The sequence below is a fragment of the Pinus tabuliformis genome, chromosome 8, assembly GCF_031772625.1.
Source record: "Pinus tabuliformis cultivar Carrire ecotype Pingquan chromosome 8, CPIR1, whole genome shotgun sequence".
Taxonomy (NCBI): domain Eukaryota; kingdom Viridiplantae; phylum Streptophyta; class Pinopsida; order Pinales; family Pinaceae; genus Pinus; species Pinus tabuliformis.
Genome location: NC_142294.1, coordinates 1,382,401,214 through 1,382,421,657, shown reverse-complemented (window position 1 = coordinate 1,382,421,657; position 20,444 = coordinate 1,382,401,214).

Genomic DNA, 20,444 nt, shown 5'->3' with positions numbered 1-20,444 from the left:
ATTATCTTTAAGGATTGCATTCTTATCTAGATAGGATACTAAATCATTATTGGTTACAAGGCAACCCCATCGAGGCTATGGATGCCTGCTGGGAGCAAAGGCTCTACCTTTGACAACTGAGTACACCTAAAAGCTGATTTGTGAGAATCCCCCTATTTTTATCTTTAAAGCCAAGTAATGACTGATTTATAGAAAGAAACTTTCATATTGAAAAGAATGATCAAAAGGATGATAGTTAGGTAGTTGTTCTTTTTATTATTCAGAGTAATGTTACTTATCTTATATTTCATGTATTTTTATTTTCTAAATTACTTTTATTTTGAAAGTTTTTAGAAATTAAAAAAACCTATCAGAGATAACTGGTTCTTCCAGCGAATCACCAATTGTTGTGCTATTCAACAACCCCCCCATTTGTCAACGTAATAGCTAATATTCTATTAATAAATGGGGTCCCTTAAAAAAGCGTTCCAAAAAATAAATTTAACATTTAGGAATTTCTTGTTATTTTTGGAATAAAGCAACATATGAAAATGAAACCCTTTGAAAAGCTAGCAAATGCTCACATTTTTGCATATCTCATGACCAAGCGTGTCAAAAGCCCTGTTAATGACCAAAACTCGCAAAAAGCGATCAAAAGGGATTGCTGCGCTTAACCTTGAAACTATTAAGCTTTTTTTCATTTGAAATAAGTCCTAAAACATTTCTTATTAAAATAAAGCCCGCATCGCATATCGCCACTTACAACGGGTGCACCCTCACAAAGTATATTTAACCATATGATATGTGATATTGCGATGACACATTCACCCTTATCGCATCGTATTGGAAACCCTTAAGAAAGATCTGAAACTTTACCAACCATGCAATATTGCGAAATGCGATGGAAGCCCAGACCCGATCACCAAATATTTTATAAAAAACACTCAAGTCCGCTGTGCAATGAAAATGGCTTAACAAAGAAAATCCTATCAAACAAGGTATGCTTTGAAAACTAATAAATAATGCCCCACATTTTGCATTTCACAGAAACCAAAGGAATGTGAAAGAAAACGAACACATGAAATGCGATAATGCAATCTGTGATATTTCATTGCAAATTGCAAAATCGACATTTTCGCAGTTAGAAAGCTCGCCACCCTAATAAGTTTCTTTCCCAACATACGATGCAAAACATTAATGAGCAATAAATCTAAGGATAATGAACCATTAGTGGGCATTTAGTACGGGTTAATGGCATTTACATTTGAAAAAGTTGTTCAGCGTGATACAATACCTTCTCACTTGCATTTTATAAAACTACTTTCTTGTCTCCTTTTCAAAGTCATTTGTATCATTCATTATTATGTTCATTTTTACTTGTGTCTATCCAATAGCTTTTTCTTTGCTCCATTTTTAGGAACAATCCACAACAAGAGTCATTGGGAGTAATGGCAAATAGGGGAAAGGCAGCTGCATCTGAAAAATTAGAAATGGTCCCTCTGTTTTTTGACACTACATGCAACAAAGATGGAGGAACCTCAACATGGGAGGCCATGTATGATTTATGAGAAGGGGAGAAACCAAGACCTTTGGTAACAAAGGCCACAACTGATGGTCATGTTTCCTCCAATGCCTCCTTCTTCGAGACAACATGCTCATTTATGCACCGCATAGCCGCAAGGCCGAAGATAATTCCATATACATATATGGTTAAGTGGATAATCGATCAAGTGGAAATCTTAGACAGAGAATTCAAGAATAATAGGTAGGAGGCTATCGGATCTTTTTCACCAGACAACCTATGGATTATGTACAATCTACCAGAGCCACAAAATCTCTACAATAAACAGTTCCTCGAGAAATTTTCTAAGGAGAATGAAGACCCAATAGACATCATGCAGACCTGGATAGAAAATGAAGGCAAGATAAAAAAGGATAAGATGGGTATGTATTCTACAACATCTATCTCTCCCCCTCATAGTTTTGCAGCATCCATGCTATGTAGAATGTTCGACAAGCCCAATAGTACCAAATTTTCCCCATAATGGCTGCCATTAATAGATGCAGTCGTAAATGCAACAATAATGAATTAGGCCCAAATTTTTTCTGATAATTTGGTGAAAGCCATAATGGAGTATAGGAGAAAGAGGAGTATCTCTTCAAGGGTTTACCCTCCATTTTTCATGAGTGCCTATGTAATGGATGCTATTTGTTTTGGCTCCAAATTTCCTATCATGGGATGGAAGTGGACTGTGAAAGACCCACTTCCTATCCATATATATCATAAGAGTATGTGGGAGTCTCAGTTTCACCCCCATTTTTACAAAATTTGTCAAGGAGTTATGCTTCCTATTCATAAACAAGTCTACAACAAAAATGCCCCTAGGTTTTCTAGAGAAGCTGAATTAGATATCGTACCTGTAGCCAAATGGTTTGGCGAGGAGACATTTACATATATCAGAGTATTTGGGAGCATTGCTTCACCGTATGTCCTCTAATACTATGTCCTCGACAAGTTAATGGCCAGGGAGATAGCCTACCAAACAACAGGGGAAGATGGGCTGAGCAGAGGATAGAAGGAATAGAAAAAGGTCATTTGGCCTACATTTCTTTTGCAATGTGGTGCGTTTGCACTGCATGGTTTTGGACATGCATGCAAGGAAGAAGAGATTATGAAATCTCTGAAATTGACTACATTACCACGAAGACAGTATGTCCCAAATGGCATTGCCAAAGACTTCACTACTATGGTGAAAGTGAAACCATTCACCCACATGGAAGATGCCTTCGATGACGTCTTCCTACAAAAAGAGACGTTTTCAGAAGTGACGCATAGGGCATCACTACTTTTTTCCCCAGATGAACTTGAAGCCTTACGTGAATATAGGGAGAGGAGATTATTTAAGGTCTCATTGGACCTACTACATATTGAACTAATAAGGCAGTCAACTCCCAGTCTAAGCTTAGAGGAAACCTCCAGAGAAAATTCCAAAGAAAATTTTGAAGCAGAGTCCCAAGAGAAGTCTACTCGTGAATCATAGAACTCATTGCTATAGTCTCAAACTGGGGGCAATAAACACAGAGAGTCTGAAAGGGACACAATAGGAACCACAAAGAAAGTAGCCGAGCAAACATCGGCAAAGAAACAGGCTGAAATTCACTCTACTTCCACTCAGTTGGCAAAACCCCCTTGTTGTTGATTTAGAAAAAGAATGGGAGCATTTTAATAAGAAGCTCCATACAAAGGAACACACCTCTGAGATACAGACTCCATAGCAAAAATCAACTCAAGAAATTACAATAGAGAAAACTGTAGGCACTTCGGATGTGGAGCTCATTCCCACCACCCCCACTTCTAAAATTATTTTGAGAATTGAGGAAATTCCTCCATTAGATGTGTTTTATAGCCCTACCCATAAAGTTGTCATCAAAAGGAAGAGGAAGAAAAGAAAGTTAGATGTTGTAGCTATTACCACTCCCGACAATGAACCAATGGACATTGTCTGGAAAGATTCGCCCATGGACCCATCTGAGAACCTTACGAGACTATTGCAATTTGTAGGAGCCTATGCTATGACAACTATTGATAAAGCAACAGAGGTCCAAATGCTGCTGAGAGAAAAGGAACAAAAGATCCTGCTGTTGGAACAACAATTAGAGCAAGAAAAATCTAACCAACAAGCAAAGTTACAAATAGCCAAGCTTCAGCAGGAGTTTGAATAGATGCAAATATAACATCAAGCCAACCTAGCAGAAAAATATGCTCGGATTCAAGCTATGACAGAGAAGTATAAAGGCAGTCTACAAATCAATCAGTTCATAAAAGAAGCACTCAGCCTTAACTCCCAGCTAATGCAACAAAAGGGAGTTTTGTGACAGAAAATCGCGCAATTAAGTCCTCATTGTGAGATTAGTGATAAGCTAACAATCCAATTCATCGACATGAGACTTGAGTATGACGAAGTCCATCAAATAATTTCTGAATTTATCACCTGGAAAGAATCAGAAGATGGGAGGAAGGCTGATTTGCCAAAACTAGAAGAACCACATAAAGAAATTCTATTTGCAAACTGGGATTCTCGGCTCAAGAAAGCAGAAAGGGCAACAACGGTTGCGGTAGCAACAACAAACAACATCATTGAAGCCATTAACAAAAATCTACATGGTGCCAACCTAGTTGCAGAATCTATACCAGGATTTCTTCCAAATTCCAATTAATTAGAGAAACAATGGATACATGTAGCAAAGGAAAGGGAGGAGGTGATCAGACAAATGAGCAAGCTGAACTGGGAAGAATACTGGAAATTCTTAGTCAAACCATACAGCAAGTGGATTACCTTGTGATGCCTAACTACCTCGACACAAAAAATGGTGCTAGCATTGACGAGCGCTATATTTATTGGAGAGTTGAAATCTGCAATCAGCCAACCGAAACATCTCAAACCAATGACAGATATCTGCGATATTAAGGATAAAATACAAAAGAGTTAGACTCTTTGTTTTATTTTTATTTAGCATAATATGAGGAAGGTTGTTTAAACCTCCTCAGCTAGTTTTGTAATGATCTATTTTAGGACCTATAGTTTTAGTATTTAAACCCCTCTCATGCATTTAGAGAGGGGTCTAGAAATTTTATTAGAAACATTCTTCAAAAATTCACTTTTGTACCTTTGAGGAGGTTCTAGTGGAATGAATGGAACATGATTTATTTTCTTTTAAATATCTGGCATGCTCTACCGAAATTGCACTTTTGTACTCTTAGATGATGTTGGATTGATTGGCATTAGATCCATATCGCTAAAACACATGAGCAGAACTTATCATATATGGTACTTTTATATTATGATTCTATTTTATTTATGTATTAGGCAATAACTTTTCTTCAATTGTTTTATGTATGGAAGTTTGAATTTCGGTTAACATTATTGCACTTTTGTATGGTGTAGGCTTTAATTTTAAGCTGAATATATGAATGATTCTATATGCGATATATCTTTCACAATTGTTTTGGCTAACTATTTATCCAGAATTATTATTGTTAAACGATTTCACTTCTTATTGCACTTGAATGATCTTTATTACCATTTTCTATAGTACATTATTGTAGATCACATACTATACTTTTTTCTCAGGCATAGTTATAATTTAATAGTGTTCAAACAAGGATATATGCATGTGTTTAAATAGTTTAGATTAGATTACACTTAGCTTAATCATTCCACTGTTACATCATATATCACCCCATCAACACTATCAAAATCTCTTTTGGGAAAATGGTCCCATTATCCCCAGTCGGAGCCACTACACCAAACGGAAAAGGATCTTCCAACCAAGGTTTGGACCGGGTGGTTTTCCCCCATGTTATAGCAACAATTTTCGAGGCTTCAACATCTCCTCAAAGAAAAGATTACAGACTCTCAAGACTATGTGGGAGGAGTCAACATGAAAATTATTTTGCATGTACAAATGAGGGGTATTTATAACCAAGGGTAAAACTTGCCCTTGTGACTTTTCGACTTCCCTCATAACTGTTTGACTTACATGACTCTTCAAATTTACATGACTCTTCATATTTACATGTGGGTCTCTTGGACTTCCACATTACATTACATTGATTAAAAAAGTATGTCCCACAATAGTGATGTGGCCAAGATGACTCATGACATGACTCGACATGGTAGAGCTGGTATGTTCATGCTGTCGGTTGTGTGCATGTTGAGTTGCAATGCTGCTAAGTGATGGATGTGCTCATGGTGTATCATAGCTTCACCTCTGCAATGACAAATTGTACAGAGTCTTTGATGGTCTTGGTGTTTGCTTGATGTTGCATGTGCATGTCCCTCCTTCTCTTTTACTTTGGCATACTCCATGTTTTCGTTCGTTCGAGAACAAGTCTCCTTGCATGCACTCCTTATTAATCACGTTCATCATCATGCCATGTCTCATCCATGTACTTGTATCTGTAATAAATCATGATGAGATGAAATCAAATCTAGAAATATCCTACTCTATCATGATGCATTTTTTTTTTCTTTCGGATGAAGGTGTTTAGGAGAGAGGACAAGGCTTTGAAACTGCACAGAGCACATTTCAGGTCAAGATGCAGGCTCTGACATTGTCCATGAATATTACGCAAAGGTCATTGGGAGGCTAAGATGGGGAATACAGATTAGTAGTGACTGTCTGTGGGATTTGGCATGGTTGGAGGGCAGATCTGCAAAACTTTTTTAGGGAGACAATGCAAGAAGAAGAGGGAGACTGGCAGTGAAAACTACACAATTTCTCCTGGGAGCTAGTAGTAGGCTAAGGGAGGTCGTTGGAAAAAACTGTGCAAAGCTGGGAGACTGGCCTACTGGACATCCCTGTGTAGTTTCTAAGCTGAGTGGGATGTTGGGGAGCTGGCAAGCTACTCATGAAAAATGTGCAGCTTTCAAGAGGAGTAGTAGGTCGGCTGACCGAGTGACTGGATGGAAAAACTGTGTAAATTTTTTAGGGCAGTGCAGCAAGAGGAAGTGAGTGTCTGTCTGGCATGTCTGTGCAATTTATTCAGTTAGCAAAAGAGAGAATGCTTGGCAGATTCTATGCAACTTTTTGGAGGAGTGACACATGAGGTCACTTCCCAGTCAAACTCTCTGGTTGACCAGCTGGAGGCTTGACAAATTTTGTTTACAGGCAATGCAAATTGAGATGGCTTGCCGAGAAATTTTTGTGTTGTCCTGGGAGACAGTCAGTCAGGTTGACTCTAGGATTTCACAGTGTAGACTACCTGGGAGTTAGCCTCAAGCTCTATGCAATTCAGGCAGCAGTACATGGTCACTGGGGGCTGAGACTGCATGATACAGCTCAGCAAAGGTATGGCTATTGGGGGGTGGTCCGGTCGACAGAGTTTCAGAAAAATGACTAAGTGTGTGGCTGAGTGACTTTGTACATGCATGGCTTTGTGAACACACGCTCAACATGACTTGGCGATAAGACACCTCGAACCATCAAGACAACATACACTCAGTCTAACTGACTGATGAGTGTGAGTGACAAGCGCAACACTTGTGATAGACCATTGAACAATTGTGATGACACTTGCGTGGTGGTGCTTACAACATCATGTGTGAGTGTGATAGATGTTTAAATAGTGAGCACAACTCAAACACAACCTTCAAAATCACCAAAATGAGGTCGCAAGAATGACATAGAAATCAACATGTCGAAGATGACAGTTTGTCAAACAAGTGAAAAGGAAACAAGGCATGTAAGCGAAAGACATAAGATGACTTTTAATGTTTGTGCACATGCATGTTACTAAGGACAGGATGATATGACAATGACAAATAATCCTGGAAAGTCAAATAAGAGGTGTACTTCAAAAGTTGTTCTTCACTTACCATACTTACCATGAAGATGATCATGTATCTGACAACGTTTGGATGCAGTCCTAATCTTTTCCATTACTTGGTTCCTTGGTACTTCTCCTCAACTCCCTGGAAGCGATTTCAACATGTCACCCTTTCCAGTAGTTAATGAGAGGTAAGTCTATGCAATTTCAGTAGACAATGGTTGTTTCCAAAATGAGGCCCTGGGAGGCTTATCTACGCAGTTTATGCATGCAAGATAGATAGGGCAGCTTGGACAACATTGCGCAGTTTTGAGGCATAAGAAATTGCTACAGGATGGGGGTTCTAGGAGGAGACCTATGCGTAATTTCTGAGTGCGGTGCAGCTAGACTGCTCTATGCAATGCGGGGTTTCAGCAAGTAAGGGAGGAAGCTTGATGGTTGCAGAAGCAAAGTGCACAGTTTCTGGAAGCTGGATGAGGCTAGGTTGCTTGGGAAAATGGCTAAGTGTGAGATCATTGAAACATATGTAAACATTGATAGTACTTGACTGTGATCACACACGAACACTTAATGACACAACATAGACCATCTAGAATGCATAATTCATACTTTTCTTGATGCAACAACCTTCGTGACAAGAGTGCGTGAAGTGAGAGTGAAACATGTTTATGTGATGACAACCAAACATGCGCACATTCTTTCCCTTGGAGCAAAACAACATTCCCTTTGCATGAAAAACAACAACCCCTATGCCCAATGATGACACATGCTACATAAAGATGAAAATGTGGACAACTCTTATGATCAAGGAAGGGAGCTTGAAATCATTAGCTTACCAATAAGTTACCAAGGATGATCGATCACAGGATCTAAGGTAGGCCCCGAAATTTTCATGTGAGCCAAAATTTTGGAGGGTGGTTATAGCTGCTACAAGACTTGGTGACACAATGGTAGAAATCTAGCTATTTGAATGGACCTTGTTTCGTGAAAATAAAGTATAACCCTTATGGAAGTATTGATCGATTCTTAAATCGTCATGGCTTTTGTACTAGCTTTGGTGAAATATGTAGTCCTTGCCATTCTCTTGATCGGCCAGAACACATTCCAAGCCAAGTCAACTTAGTTATTTTGATTGGGGATGAGAGGTATATTGGTGAATAAGTAATATAACTCTGGTTGTTCCTCTATTGCCAGCAGCCCTAGATAGTACCTCAATGGAGTCATGCAGGAACACAAGCATCACTTTCCTACCAGTGAGCCTAGTAAGTACCCCAGCGAAGTTACTTGCATCACCTCCCTGTGTTGGAAGCCTTTCTCTTCTTTCACCTTATTCATTTTTCATTTTTTTTTAAGAACTGTGCATAGGCACTTATTTATTTTGTAGGTGGAAGAGGGATCCCAACTTATTGGGATCATAAGAGGTTGTTCCTTTAGAGAAGTATGCTATGTATACCTATGAAATACTTGTTAAGGTTTCCCCCCTCACCTTACTCTACTTGACTGAGCTGACAAGGGTTAACCCAAAATAGTCGACTAGAGTAGGTGGTACTAGTTAGAGTGCTAGCATTGTGTTTTCACTAAGAATCACTTTGGACAGATCGTATTTTTCATCAAGGCATCATCGACTCAAGAAAACAATTTTCTCATAAACAAAGAGGACAATAGATAACCAGATGTTGATAGTTGTACAAGTCCTCTTAGATTTAACCAGCTTGTCTTGAGATCCAAGCACGGTTTCACAAGAGGCTAACCTGCGGGTACAAGTAAGCAAAGAAATAAAAATTCAAAAAGCAGAAGTAAAGCAAAAGTAAAACAAGTAAGAAAAGCAATAAAGCAAGAAAACCAAACCATGTAAGCAAGTAAACAAACATGCAACCAAAAATAAAAGCAAAGCAAGAAGCAAAGACTACTCCTACTCCTACACTAAACAGTGCATGGGCCTACTCACGTGATGTGATATTTCCAATGTAGGCACCGGTGCATTAGCTGGCCCATGTTGGTGAAGGCATGGTTAAAAATAAAGGTATGCATGTAAACCAGTGAACAAGAAAAATAGATCAATGAAGACCAACATGCTCTGAGTTCTAAAACATCCACATAATAGAAAAGAATGAATGCACAAAACAAACATTTTGCAGATGTAAACATTTTGCAGATGTACCATGGTGTTGTGACACACTGCGTGCAGACGGTAAACATACACACTCTTTGGACTGTGACATATGAGCAAACATGAGAAAGACCAATAGATTATGCTTTACAAGTGTGCTCGTTGTGTAAGATTTCTCCAAGTCTTGAGCGATGGGATCATGTGATTTGAGTGGAGGAAGAGAAATATGGGTGTTTGGTTGATCTTCAATGCGAAGCAGAGAGTGATGAGGAGCCTTAGGTGTTTCAAAAAGTTTATGATTGGAAGTGGAACTAATGTCAGGATAGAGAGGGCTTGACATAACCATCAACATAGGCTGAAGTGCCTTGACAACCTGTGGGGTTTTCTCTCCATCAATAGGTAGATCATCGGAGACCAGTGGCCCTGGTAGATTAACAATGAGTGAATCAACATCATGATCAAATGAATAAGTACAGAGATCACGACAATCACGATCAGAAAATTCAGGATTTTCATCGACATCCTCATGATTTGATGAATCGTGTAGAGGCGTAGATGAGAAGAAAGGATTTTCACCCTTTGTGTTTTCATAAATGATAGATGATAGATGGGATTCATTTTCAGAGAAAGATGTGTCCTTTCTACAATGTAATGACAAACTGGGATCCGATGTGTCCTGTGAACAATCAGAAGTAGAAACATCCAGAAATGAGTTTTCACAGGGGAAATAAGTTGTGGAATAATCACAAGGGATGTCAAGATAGAGTGGATGAGGTGCGGATGGAAGGGAATCATCCTTCACCATGGTTTCTTCTTTAGATTCCCATACAAACTCATTATGAATGATAGCGCAGGTTGGTTGCACAACACCAACTTCGTCAACAACTTAATCCTCGTTCACAACAAGTGTGGAGTCTGGAACGGAACAAAAAAGACACTACAATCCCTAGGATCAGCAAAATGCGGGGACAGACGTTGAGGTAACAAGTCCACATGACAACCAACATGCTTGCAAGACAAATCTATGCAAATATTAAGAGTAGGTGGGGTAGGAGGATGTGACAGTTCAAGAGATGTGTGTGCATGTTCTCCCACATCACTCTATGGGGGTGGAGTTGTTTGATGAGGTGAAGGTAGAAAGTCACCTGTGACAGCAACTGTGTCCACTTGCGATTGCACAGATCCATCACTGAAGTATTCTAGGAGGGTTCGAATGATTCTAAGAGTTGCATATTTTCATATATGTAAAGAAGATACTCAAATCTTCCATCAAGGAATTCCCAATCAATTTCATCTTCACAAAATTGATATGCAAAATTACGAAAGTGCATGTAAAATTGTTTAACGGATTCATCAAGTGCTCTCTATAATTTTAGAATTTCTTTATTGAGTGCTTTATGGTCAAAATGATTGAAATCATGGTCTATCTCTGTGATCAGATGATGGAAAGAGTGAATATATTTTTTGGCCAGTGTCGCATACCGATGCAGTAGGTACCCTCAAAGAGTGTATGCAAACAACATGCAAGTCATGTAATCTTCAAAGATTTCATGCCTTTCACAAGAGCCTACAACACCAATCATGTGTATAACCAAGGCTACTTGACCTCCACCATCGTATGCTTTATGCGACAAGTTATTCCAAAGCTCTTCTGAGATTTCAAAGTGGTATCCATAAGACATACATTTCGAAAGAGAAATTATGTGTTTAGTCATCATAAGTATGTGGAGATTAAAAACATATTTTGAGGATTCGGCTTGTCATCTGGACCTCCTTCTAGCACAAGAAATGTTGACGGTGTTGGACCTGCCAACATTCATGGGATCTCCCTGGTATGAAGTCCCAACTAGACCTCACACCGTTTGGTGTAGGAGTCGCATCCGGTATGATGGCCCTGTTGCCATTATCTTAAAGATATGCCTTAGCTCCTTCTTGTTAGCACATGAGAGTGGTTTGCTTTGTCTTTGAGCAATAAGGTTTGCGTGCCTAGTGAGTGCTTAGTGTCACTTGTGTCAAAGTTCTACCACTGCAAAGGGAGAGGTGGAAGCGAATCTCAAGTTGAGAAGGAATAGTCCCAACTGTTCTAGAGAAACACAACATTATAGGACATGCACATCTTATGATGGAGTAGTCCACACAGATGCAGCAGTCACAAACATAAGGTGAACAAATAGCACGTACAACACCCAACAGAATAGTCCACAAGTGTGCGACGGGTGTTATAACAAGTTTACAAGAATGAATATGTCAAGTGTCCAACGTGGTAGCCAACACGAGGGAGACAACATTAACAGTTGACAGAACACATTTCCAATATCATATGTACTAAAACAACTGAATAGTTCAACTGTCTTACTACAGGTTAAAGCAACATGCATTACAAGTGTCCAAAGAATAGTCTTACAAACAAATACAATACACGTGTGAAAATGTGATGGCCTGTTAACAGGTTTATGAATTAAGAAAAAGTTCCAAAACACATCTGTACACCATTATATCAATAGCCCCGATAGCAGGGAATTGGAGCCACTGCTCACTCCTCAAAGAATATATCACAGACTCTCAAGGCAACATGGGAGGAGCCAAGGTGAAAATTCTTTTGCGTGTACAAATGAAGGGTATTTATAGCCAAGGGTAAAACTGGCCCTTGTGACTATTTGACTTACATGACTCTTCACCTTTACATGTCTCTTCAGATTTACATGTGAGTCTCTTGGACTTCCACGTTACATTATATTGATTAAAATAGTATGGCCCACAGTAGTGATGTGGTCGAGATGACTCATGACATGACTCGACACAACAGAGCTAGTCTGTTCATGCTGGTGGTGGTGTGCATGTCGAGCTACAGTGCTACTGAGTGATGGATTTTCTCTTGGTGTATCATATCTTCACCTCTGCATGGAAAAGTGTGTGGCATCTTCAATGGTATTGGTGTTCGCTTGATGTTGCACTTGCATGTATCTCCTTTGCTTCTAATTTCGCATGCTCCATGTATTCATCTGTTCGCAAACAAGTCTCCTTGCATGCGCTCCTTGTTCACCCTGTTCATCGTCACGCCATGTCTCATCCATGTACCTGCGAGAGGACATAAAATCCAAACATCTCCTAGTCTACCATGACGCATTTTTTTTTGCTTTCTGATGCATGTGACAGGGAGAGAGGACAAGGGTTTGACACTGCTCGGAGCACATTTCAGGTCGGGATATGGGCTCCAGGCACTATCCATGAAAATTCCGTAGAGGTCACTGGGAGGTTGAGATGGGAAATCCGAATCAGCAGTGACTGTCTGCGGGATCTGGCTCAGATAGAGGGCAGATCTACGCAATTTTTTCAAGGAGACAGTGCAGGCAGTAGAGGGAGGCTAGCAGTGAAAACTACGCAATTTCTCTGGGGAGCTGGCAGTGGGCTGCGGGAGGCTGCTGGAAAAAACTGTTGAACAATGGGAGACTGTCTTGTTGGACATCCCTACCAGTTTATAAGATGAGCGGGATGTTGGGTAGCTAGGAGATTGCTCATGAAAACTATGCAGTTTTCAAGAGGAGAAGCAGGTCAGCTGACAGGGTGACTGGCTGGAAAAACTGTGCAATTTTTTAGGATAGTGCACTGACAGGCAGCAAGTGTCTATCCAGCATGTCTATGCAGTTTCTTCAGTCAACGGAACTGAGCATTCTTGGCAGCTTCAACAAAAAAATTTCGAGGAGTGAGACTTCGTGTCACTACCCAGTCAAAGTCTCAAGTTGACCAGCTGGAGGCTTGCTAGATTTTTCTTGCAGGAATGCAGATTGCGATGGCTTGCTGAGAAACTTATGCACTATTATGGGTGACAGTCAGTCGGGTTGACTCTAATATTAAGAAGTGCAGACCGCCTAGAGGCAGCCTCAAGCCCTGCGCAATTATGGGTAGTAGTACATGATCACTGACGGCTGAGACTACATGGTGTAGCTCAACGATGGTTTGGCTATTGGGGGATGGTCTAATCGATAGAGTTTCAGCAAAATGACTAAGTGTGTGAGTGAGTGACTTCGTACATGCATGACCTTGCGAACACACACTCAACATGACTCAATGACAAGACACCTCGAACCATCAAGACAACATACACTTAGTGTGACTGACCGACGGGAGCGAGTGAAAAGTGCGACACTTGTGATAGATCATTGAAGGACCATGACAACACTTCCACTATAGTGCTTACAACACTGTGTGTGAGTGCAATAGATGTTTGGATAGTGAGCACAACTCAAATACAACCTTCAAAATCACCAAAATGTGATTGCAAAGATGACATAGAAATCAACATGCTGAAGATGACAGTGGGTCAAACAAGTGAAAAGAAAGCAAGACATGTAGAAGAAACACATAAAATGACTTTTCATGTTTGTGCACATGCATGTTACTAAGGACAAGATGATATGACAATGACAAGCAATACTGCAAACTCAACTAAGAGGTGTACTTCGAAAGGTGTTCTTTACTTACCATACTTACCCTCAAGATGACTATGCATTCGAGGGAGTTTGCATGCGGTCCTGATCTTTTCCATTACTTGGTTCCTTGGTTCTTCTCCTCAACTCCTTGGAAGTGATTTCAACATGTCACCCTTTCTTGTAGTCACTAAGAGGTAGGTCTGCACAATTTCAGAGAAAAGTGACTATTGCTGGAATGATGCCCTGGGAGACCTGTCTACGTAGTTTCTGCATATAAGACAGACAGGGGAAGTTGGAAAACATTGCGAATTTTTGAGGCACAGGACATTGTTGCGGGATGGGGGTCCTGGGAGGACACCTCTGCGTAATTTCTGAGTGCAGTGCAGTTGGACTTCTTTGCACACTGCGGGGTTTTAGAAGGCAATGGAGGAAGCTTGATGGTTGTAGAAGCAAAGCTCATAGTTCTGGGAAGCTAGATGAGGCTAGGTTTCTTAGGAAAATGGCTAAGTGTGAGATCAATGAAACATATGTAAACATTGATAGGACTTGACTGTGATCACACAAAGACAATTAGTGACACAATGTAGACCATCCAAAATGCATAAGACATACTTTGCTTGATGCAACAACCTTCATGACAAGAGTGCGCGAAGCGAGAGTGAAACATGTTTATGTGATGAAAACCACTCATGCACACATGCTTTCCCTTAGAGAAAAATGACATTCCCTTTGTGTGACAAACAACATTGCCTATGCCCAGTGATGGCACATGCTGCATAAATATGAGAACGTGGACAATTCTTAGGATCAAGGAAGGGAGCTTGGAATCATCATCTTACCAATAAGTGACCAAGGATGATCGATCGTAGGATCCAAGGTATGCTCTGAAATTTGCATGCAAGCCAAAATTTTGGAGGGTGGTTGTAGCCGCTACATGTTCATTGATGATATATTGGTATATTCTAAAAATGAGGAATCACATGCCACGAATTTAGCAACAGTGTTGAGGTTGTTAAGAGAGCAACAGTTGTATGCTAAGCTCAGCAAGTGCAGTTTTTTTTAGACTATGGTACACTACATGGGACATGTTTTTTCCAAGGAGGGCATTGCAATAGATCCAGAAAATATAAGGGCCATCATGGAGTTGGTAGGTCCCAGGAATGTATATGAGGTGAGGTCTTTCATGGGGTTGGAAGGCTATTATAGGAGCTTCATCAAGAACTCCTCATAGATTACTTATCATGTCACATCATTGCAGAGGAAAGGTAAGAAGGTTGAATGGCTGAAGGAGTGTGAGGCTAGTTCTAAGCAGCTTAGGGAGTTTTTGACACATGCTCCAGTGTTAAATATTGCATATCGAGACAAGGAGTTTGTAGTATGCACAAATTATTGCAAGAGAGGACTTGTTGAGGTCCTTATGCTAGATGGAAAAGTGGTGTGCTACGAGTCATGAAAAAATAATGAGCATGAGCATAACTACAAAATGCATGATCTTGAGTTAGCAACGATCATACATTCATTGAAGATGTGGAGGCACTATCTTCTTGGTAGGAGGTTTCTATTGATGAGTGACCATATTTGGTTGAGGTATTTGTTTGACCAGCCAAATCTGAATGCCAGGAAAGCTAGACGGTTGACCACGACTAATGATTTTGATTTCGAGATTGGGTACATAAAAGTAAAAGAGAACAAGGCGACAGATGCTCTTAGCAGGTAGATACAAGTAAATCACTTAGCAGTTATGAACTCCTGCGGGACAGACTTACAGATAAGATCTTGCAGGTAGGTCAGTAAGATTTTAGATATATGGAGATTATGCATAGGTTGCAGTAGTGTACTCATACAGGTACAGGTGATAGTATAGTTACAAGTACAAGTATAGGTATAGGTATCGGTACAGGTACAAATGCAGGTGCACAAGATGTGGACTATTACCTTACAGCAGATGGACTAGTTAGATTCAGAGACATGATATATGTGCCAAATAACAATGAGCTCAAGAAGGTTATCTTGAGGGAGTTTCATACGAAACCATACTTGGGTCACATAGGTTATCAGAAGACATTGACAGTAGTGAAGAGGTTTTATTATTGGCTGAATTTGAAGAGGGATGTAGTAGAGTTTATGGCTAGGTGTTTTGATTGTTAGGGTGTGAAGGAAGAGCGTAAACATCCAAGTGGACTCCTATAGCTTATTGTGATTCCATAATGGAACTGGGAGGTCATTTCCATGGAATTCAACACAGGGTTTCCGAGGACAGTGAGATAGCATGATTCCATCACGGTTGTTGGGTACAGGTTGACAAAGATTGCACACTTCATCCCAGTGAATTCTACATTCTCAACTAGCGATGTGGGACAGGTATTCATCAGAGATGTGGTCATATTGCATGGTGTTCCAAAGAATCTTGTGTCAGACAGGGAAGCAAAGTTCACTTCCAATTTTTGGAAGGAGTTGTTTGTAGGTTTTGGCACAGAGTTGTCAGTCAATACAACTTATCATCTGTAGACTGATGGACAGACAAAGAGGGTCAACAAGATATTGGAGGACATGTTGAGGATGTATGTGATATATCAACATTGGAAGTGGGAGGAGTATCTTCCCTTGGTTGAGTTCACATACAACAGTGGTTATTGGGATTCATTGAGGATGAGTCCTTTCGAGGCATTTTATAGGAAGAGTTGCAATAGTCCCATCAGTTGGAGCGATCTAGTTAATAGGGTGTTGATTGGACTGAACATGTTGGAAAACATGGAACATGAGATGCAAGTTATACAAAAGAATGTAAAGGTGAATGTAAAGGCAATACAAGATAGGCAGAAGAGTTATGCATATCAAAGCAGGTTGTTTAAGTATTTCCAGGTTGGAGACTAGGTGTACTTGTTCATCAAACCAAGGAAGATATCCTTGTGGATTAGATCATGTGTCAATCTGGCACCACAGTTTTGTGGACCCTTTAGTATTGTTGAGAGGATTGCTCCAGTAGCCTATCAACTTGCACTACCTCTGACAGAGGAATTCCATGATGTTTTCCATGTGTCATTACTTAAGAAGTATGTTAAAGATGTTGATCATGTGATTGACTGGTTTGTATTGCACATGGAACCAGATGGAGAATTCTAGTCGGAGCCTCATTGTATATTGCATAAAAAGGTGCTCATGCTCCAGAACTGAATAATCGAGCAAGTTAAAGTGTAGTTGAAGCACTTTGGGTTCGATGAATATACATGAGAGATGGTGGATCAGATGCAGACTATGTATCCTTCCTTGCTTGTGAGTTGAGGCAAGTAAATTTTGGTATGGTGTTTTGGTACATGTGTTTGGTATATGAACATATGTATATGGATGTAAATATCGCCATGAGATATGTTATAAATATCTAATAAGTGGTATAGGTGTCATGTTGTCATGTTATTATGTTATGATGTTGTTATGTTATCACGTGGTTTGGCATTCAACAAGGTGATCATTGTAAATAGTGAATCGAGCTACGTTATAAAGTTCCATGAGAAGTATGACTTCTTTCCAACAGTTTTGCTAAGGTATGTGTGATTAAACACCGAGGATGGTGTCCCCCAAGGGGGAGGGTTCTGTAACAACCCTGGTCAAAATTCCATGAATAAAAGTTAAAAATAGTAACCACGGTTGATGGAAAACTTATTCCAAGATAAATGTCGGGAAAGACGTCTTAAGGGATGTTCATTTGGTTTATTATTGCTAAGGAAATTGGAAAATGAAATGGCTAAGGCTTCAGAAAGGAAAAATGGAATTTTTGGCACATTTATCTATGAAAATAATGGAATTAGGAGAAAATAGAAGTGAAAGATCACAGGTTGCATGTGAGGAGGAAAATAATGGATAATGAAGAAAATAGAGGCCTCATTAATAAAAAAGATTATGAGGATCAATTAGTAACCTATTGTCAATTTAGTTTTTGGAGCTCTTTCATTATTTTCTCTCTCTCTCTCTCTCACTGTTGGACACTTAGCATTTTCTTGGAGCACTTGGGCATTGGATCAAGAAAGGCAAAGAAGGTAGGAGGAAGCAAAGATCAAGTAAAGAAAGTAGGATCAAGCAGTTATAACAAGATTTTTTTGTAGGTATTCATTTGCATATATGATTTCATTGCTAGATTTGGTATGCATGGTATTTCCTATGGTTCTTAGGCTATTACGAAATTAGTTTCCAGGTGTGACAATGGTTTTTAGCCTACCCTTTCCATTTCCTGATAGCCTTTGATGAGATGGCTTCTCGTACTTCATCTGAATTGGATTTCTGGATGGATTTGAAGTGAGTGGGGTAGATATCCAAAATGACAAACACATGGCATAGTGGTCCTTGAACCGAACTATGGATCACAGTAAAGCCACTGACCTAGTAAACACTGTGTCAGAGTGTGGCTTGTGATAAAGCCAGGATTGTGTGCCTCAATGGGCCTAGGATTCCTTGCCGGTGAATGGCAGGATATACAGTAAAGCCAAGACGTGGATTTCTCTCCATTGGGCTTAGTAGTCCTGAGATGGGATGTACAGTAAAGCCTGGAGAGTGGATCTCGGTGTAGGGCCTATTGATCCTTGGATAAGACTATAGATTACAATAAAGCCTGAATGACTAGGAGGCACTCAAATTCCTCACGATGTAGGTGGAGAACTCTGGTAGCATCCATGCTTGTTTGGTTCTTTTCGGTTGGTTAGGAGTCCCACATTCATGCTTGGAATATGGCATAGGGGTGGTTAGCTGAAGAGAGATTTAGCTCATCCAATCTATGGTTGAGTTGAATATGGTAGTCACATCGAAGGTTGGTTTGTACATTCATTAATGAGAAATTTATCCATTTGGTTTTTCATGTGTAAATGTACTAGTTTATATGTGGATTCTATGGTTGATGTATTTATGGTATTTCTCTTGTTACTATGTTGGTTATGTATATGTTTTATGATAGCAGTTATGTATGGCTCTCATCATGGTTTTATTTGTACACGAATGGAAAATTTATTTATGACCTAATAGATGATAATGCAGTAGTTGACATGAGGGAACAATGATTCTTAGTGATTCTTAGATAAGTACGAGATACCTATGCATAAATATGTTGTTTACACTTGTAGATTACATGTTTGTGATATGTTTGATGAAATGTCTGGCATGGCTAGTAGGGGTCTAGTTAAGGTTTTGTTCAACTAATTACTTTTGCATCATTGTTTCCCTATTATTTTACTAATTTGAAGATGTCATTCCATTTTGTAGTGACATGGGTTCTAGGCCTGAAAAATTGCTCAAGTGCCAAGGACGCTGGCTTGTAGGCCTATGAGGGCATCCATAGGTCCCTGGACGCTAGCATGCCCATAGCATGAGAGCGTACATAGGTTCTTAGGGGTCATGTAACTGATGTGGAAGTTTTGTATGTTGTGCTTCTGTCGATTCCATTTCCTTAAGGTCACATAGGAAGTTGAATCCAATCACAGTAGGCTTTAGTCACATGTTTACCCCGGTTGGCTGGTTACTTGGGTAGATGTGAGAGGACGGTGTCACAATATCTTTTTGTTTTTAGATGGAACCATTTTTAGTTGTGATGGTAGATATCCATGGTGGACCTGACCTAAAATGAATAATAAAGTATGGTGATGTAATAAATGAATTTTATTAATGAAAAGGAAAGCTGGAAATTACTTGGGAAAAAAACACTTGAGTTAAGAGATTCTTTCCAAGATCGGAAGCCAATGTTGGTAAATAAGATCAAGACAATATTCTCTTAAATAACTCCTAAAAATCCCAAGGGTTGATTAATAAGATTTAATATTGTGGGAGATGAAATATATGAAATTACTCATTTGTAGAAAGAACACTAAGTAAGTGTGAATAAAGAGTAGTGGGAGAAAAATGAGGGATTGCTAAGGAAAGAAATATGCTAGGGAAGAAATAAAAAGACATTAGATGGAATCACAAGAGGTTTTTGATTTACCTAGAAAAAGATTTTAGCTCATGAGAACTGGAGGAGCAATTAGACCTTTGGGTGTATTTAAATCTGAAATTATTGAATGAATTATGTAATCTTATAAATAAATTTGATGGGGAATTCGATATTGATTAGAAAATAGTACGAACAGTAAAGTATGTTTAATGTCTAGCTATGAGATCGATTTTATATATATATAAATATATATAACTACATACCAATATTTTTATTATTTAACATGCGGTGTAGACTATTGGGATTGGGATGCCATGAATGTTATGATCGTTGAGTTCGTGATAGGAATACTCGTATGTTTTTGGGTCAAGTATGCTAACTGATGTATTATTAAAATATATATATATGCACGTGTTCTGCGAAAGGAGACAAGTTCACATGAGCGTAATGAATCCGTGGAGGGGGACGAGAATGGAGAATACTCCTTCTCGGATATCCTTTGTCTGTGGATATACACTTTACAAACTCACTATGGTGGTACCGAGCGAAGATAAGTAGCTAGTTTTCTGAAATACACATATAATTACCTTGAGTTTGTGGTACGGGGGAATCAATACAACAAACTATTAGGATGTATGGGGAGATATGAGTAAGTCCTATAGCAAGAAAATTAGTTAAATTAGT